Source organism: Capsicum annuum, chromosome 8, assembly GCF_002878395.1.
Source record: "Capsicum annuum cultivar UCD-10X-F1 chromosome 8, UCD10Xv1.1, whole genome shotgun sequence".
Lineage (NCBI taxonomy): Eukaryota > Viridiplantae > Streptophyta > Magnoliopsida > Solanales > Solanaceae > Capsicum > Capsicum annuum.
In genome coordinates this window covers 162,707,278-162,712,535 of record NC_061118.1, presented here as the reverse complement: position 1 = coordinate 162,712,535, position 5,258 = coordinate 162,707,278, and the positions used below count along the sequence as shown (strand labels likewise).

At 29.6% G+C, this 5,258-nt stretch overlaps 1 pseudogene; it reads right to left on the bottom strand.

Moving 5' to 3' along the window:
* Positions 1–220: 220 nt before the first annotated feature.
* Positions 221–3,382, bottom strand: LOC107840092 (annotated as a pseudogene).
* Positions 3,383–5,258: the final 1,876 nt, after the last annotated feature.

Here is a 5,258-nt window from a genome sequence, read left to right as displayed (position 1 = left end):
TTTTCATAATAATTTGAAATAATAGACCAACTAATTATTGTGGAAGTTTATTATGAAATAAATTATTTTTATAATAATTTGAAATAATAGACCTTATTTGAACAAATTTGAAACTCCCCAAATCACGTAGCTTGAAATTAGGCGTAAAATAAGGAGTTCAATAATGGAGCAAAAATTGTACTAAAATAGAGAAAAAAAATCGGATATTTTGAGATGTATGAGGCAGAAGAGCAAATAAGAAATTTTATGTAATAAATAATAATAATTATAGATAGTTTTTCCTAAATAATATGGGACAGAAGAAGTAACTTTATTGAAAAGAAACACAAAATGTAAAGCATTTTAGAATAACACTAAGTATACATACGTAAAAAGCAAAAGGTAGGATTTTAGGGAACCGAAATCTCAATGGGCTCAAAATATAATTGGGAAATACGATTTTTAATGTCCGAATTTTGAATTCCATGCCCATCTCCATGCTGATAAATGGTATGACTAGCTCTTGCAGCATTTATTGCATATCCTAAGAATGTTTCATGAGATAAAGAATTATCCTGTTGCGCTGCGTTGAACAGTTCCATGTCTCTTTTAGCATCATATTGACGTGTTTTCTTGCTTCTTCTTCTGAAACACCCTTCTCATTCATGTAGCATTGAATTGACTTGGGAACATCACCTCTTTCCATTTCATACTGAAGTAAGATGAACATTATGTTGTCGATCTCTTGTTAAATCTTAATGTCTTCATTTTGATCATGTTTATTTAAATTTTAATGAGAGATAATTAGAAGTGTTAAAAAGCATACCGAGGATGTCCCCAAATCATCAGTGAAACGAATAATTGTAGAAGCCCAACGAATTATGTCCGGGTACTTGCTTATCCATTCTAATGCCTCTTTGGTAATTGGATTTGTGGCGAAAACGAATGTATGGACAAACACCATTGGTGTTGAAATTGAGATCCATCCATTATCCATGTATTCTTCCAGACTTGGCTTATATCCACTGTGGTACCATCTTGCTTCTTGTAAGTAAGCTTCGCATAAATCTATCCACTAATTAAATCAATAGAAACGTAAGCATGTCTCAAATATATAGAAAAACTAGGAAATTAAAATGAGGGAATAAATAGATTCAAAGTAGAGATAAGTATTCTTTACTGATTTTTTAAGATAGGGCATGACGTTGATCTCTTGCTCTTTGAGAATTTCGTAGCCAATTTCAGTAATAACGTTGAGGAGTGCAAGGTAACACACTTTCATATAATCTGGAAGCTCGTCCATTGCGTTAACCTCCATTCTGTCATATTTTACTTGAAAGTCAAATGAGGAAAAAGTAATACTAATTAAAAGGGTAACTAAAATTTATGGGGTGTTTGTATTTTTGAGTCTTTGATATTAATCTTTTTCTTGTCTTTTAATCATATTCACGAAATCTAACCTTTTTTAACGAGTGTGTCAGGGGGCCAAGAAATATGAAACCAAAGGAGTAGCAATTATATTCTTTACAAGAGATAAATTAAAGCTTTTACTCGATCCCTTGGTAATTAAAGATTAGAAGTAACAGACCTTTCAACAGCATGAGTGAAGAGTTTCAACTCACCAAGTGTGGCATAAACATCATAAATGTCATCTATGACTACAAGTAGAGCAACGACCTTCGTCAACATTGTTCGGCTGTTTTGGTTCTTTTGAGGTTCATGCAACATCCCATCTACCCATAAGAATGCTTCAACAATTCTATCCCTTGAAAATGACATTTTTTCTGCAAGGTATGTGCTCTTCCACCACCTTAATTACATGAAAATTAATGCTTCTTATCATATATATATATATATAGTCTCACAGATTTAAATTTGTATAACGAAAAAAAATAAATTATCACTGTAATCAAGCATGTTGTAGAAGGTTACTTGATCATTAAGCATATGGACATGTGTTTGACGATACTTCAAGAAAATTGTATTAATTTCCATATGGGATCTTACTGTATTTTTCTTCAGCTTACTATAATTAAGTAGCTACTATATTTCTAATAATTTTATAGTCACGTAATAAACTTTTACTCTGTTATTATTGATATGCATATTTATCTCACCTTGATAGATTTTTTAGATCTTCTTGATGTGTTGCTTGCACAATGTTGAAATCCAACTTAGCAAGTTCGAGTAAAAGAGGATTAGCATTTGGGATTTTGTCATAAATATTTAGGTACCACCTAGACTCTACTCTCAACATCATGCGATGCAAAGGAAGTTCCAGGGCATGACGCACTATTCGTTCCACTGTTGGATTGTCTTGATGATCACCATTAGAATTAGTACTCCTATTCATGTGCAAATAGTTCTTTAGATGTGACATTGCAAATGTATTTGCTGAATCCAATAAGTTAGGAGTTTCAGTATTCGTAGAGAGAAATGAAGCTTCATATAATTGTAACAATCCTTTTGTATCTTCACAAAGACTTTGCTTGAAGTTGCCCTGCTCATCCTTGAAGTCGTTCAGTATATCTAGGAAAAAGAACACGAGAAGAAATATCATTGATAGAAAAAAAAAAAAAAAAATGAGCTAGTGATCGAAGAAATTAGTATGTAATTACTTGGAAAAAGCAGAGAGCACCTTGAGAGACATGAAACCCATGTTGTCTCAAAAGTCTAAATTTCAAAGATGTGTGATATAATGAATCTCCTGTGGCTGCAGCACTACTACTTTGGTCATGTATGCTCTTCAAAATTTGCATGATTTCATCCTTGAAGTGGTAGCTTACTCCAAGCCTTTGTAAATTATCAATCAGCTCCAACTTTTCTAGCTCTTGTGATCCCTTAACCATCATCAAATTCTTCTTGATTTCCTTCTTCAGTTCATTAAAACGCTTCACATATTTGTCTCCCTATGCAAAACATGAGTTACAAATGAACAACTCGAATATATAAACATTATAGAAATAATAACGTCATGAGGATGATATGATGTATGAAGAAAATGCAAGTATGTACGTACCACATAAGGATTGTGCAGGGATTGAATAAGTTGAGCATCCCATATGGGAGGCTTGTAATTCCCAGAACGCCTAATTGGATTAAGTGAAAGATTAGTAGGAGAGTTCTGATTAAGTAGAGGAGATTCAACTTTGATGTCACTTCTAGTGGTTGTAGAAAGACAGGCAAATGACGATGGGCTGAATACAGAGGAAAATTTTGGTGGAGGTTTTCTGGAGATGGTCATAGGTATTAGCATCCTCACGTTAGTTTATCAATATTGACACCATTTTGTTGATTTATTCACTTTTATGGGTGGATATTTTAAATTTTTGGAGCCCCAAAGAATAACCTATAAATCGATCCTCCTCCTCAGACTAGTTTGAAATTAGTGATCGATATGGAATCATGATTGATTTGAAGTTGAAGTTTAATTTGTTTATACATGCATGTTTATCTTTTTAGGTTGTATTTTTTCTCATAAATATGAAAATCTCACAAATTGTGAAAACTATCAAATAAATTTTCGTAATTCTTGTACCGTCTTACCAAATGAGAAAATTATAGTTCAAAAACAATATATCAAAATTCAAGATAAAAATCGTATATCTTCATACTCTATTTATAAATAAATATTTGTTATTACAAATTTTCGAACACACAAGTTTTATAAAAGTCTATTATAGTAATAATAGTAACTAGTTGATTAGAGTTTGGACAACCCACGCAAGTGTTAAAATGGGACTTGGCGCCTCGCCATTTCCACTCTCTTCATTTTCCCCAAGTACCTAACTTGATTGGTGACATATGATATAGTTCAAATTAAATGGCTAAAATTTAATTATTCTAAAATATAAATCTAACTATAATTTAGATAATAAATACATTATATATTTAGTTTAAAAAATTATTGTAATTCCACAATCTTAGCAACATGTCCATAAATAAAGCTACAAAAAAATTTCTTTTCCTTTTTTAATTTCTTTATCAATTGATTTTTTTTATTATCAATTTTCTTTTGAAACTTTTTGTTTAACAATTAGCTATTTTATTTTTTTTAAAGTAGGTGAAATAAAGTAGGAGAAATAATTGGGTCTTTTATTTTAAATTAATTTTTTATCACCTTTTTTGGTACTTTTTCTTAAAAATTAGATATTTTGAGTTTCTTTAAAATAGGAAGAAAATGAGAGAAATCTCTCGTATTCTAAATTAATTTTTTTATTATTTTTTTTGAAACTTTTTATTTAATAATTGTCTATTTTATTTTCTTTAAAATAGGTGAAATAAAATAGAAGAACTTGTAGACTCTCCTATTTTTAAAAAAAATAAAATAGTTAGTAATTATTAAAGAAAAAGTTTTCAAAATGCAATAAAAAGGCTAATTTAAATAGAAATTAAAAGATGGATCATGGATATGAAAAATAATTTAGGAAGAAAAGATTTTTTGTTGCTATATTTATGGACAAAAATAATATGTTTTTAAGATTGTAGAACTACAATAATTTTTTAAATTAAATATATAATGTATTTATTATAAAAATTATGTTAGAGATTTACTTTAGAATAATTAAATGTTATCATTTAATTTGAACTATGTCATATGTCATCAATCAGGATAGGAACTTAGAAAAAATGGAGAGAGTGGAAATAGAGATGAGTCGGATCCGTTAAAATGTCACCTATGGTATTTTGTCAGCTATTATCACGTTTTCCTGATCTTAAAAAGGCTTTTGATAAGTATTATTTGGTAAATACGATTTTAGTAAGTGGACAAACTGGTCATTCATAATAGGTACTCGTCGTGAATTTATACAATGAACTTCTAACAATCTTATCTATAAATTAATTAAAACATGCCATGGTACTATTTTTGACGGAACGTTACCGGTTAGAATGAAAATTTTTATTAGGGCCCGTTTGGTCATTTAATTTGGATTTTAAATTAGAATAAGACTCTAATTTTAATTTCAAATTTTCAGCTCCTAAATTCACCTAAAAGGTAGAATTTCAATTCCATATTTAATTTGTGATTTAATATTTAAATAAACCTTAACCCTCAGGTTTATATGTTAAATTTTGTAAGAAAACAACTTATGCTCGTCACAAAAAGATTGTTTTTATCATGTGAGAGGATTAAATTAGAGGATAGGTAGTTACTACTGAATTGTATGTGATTTGTTCATTTGGTAAACTTGTATAAGATTTGAAGAAGCTTTGCTAGTTTTCATATTTTTGGAGTTTTATGTCTATAAGAAAAAAGATATCACAATTTTTTTTAAAAA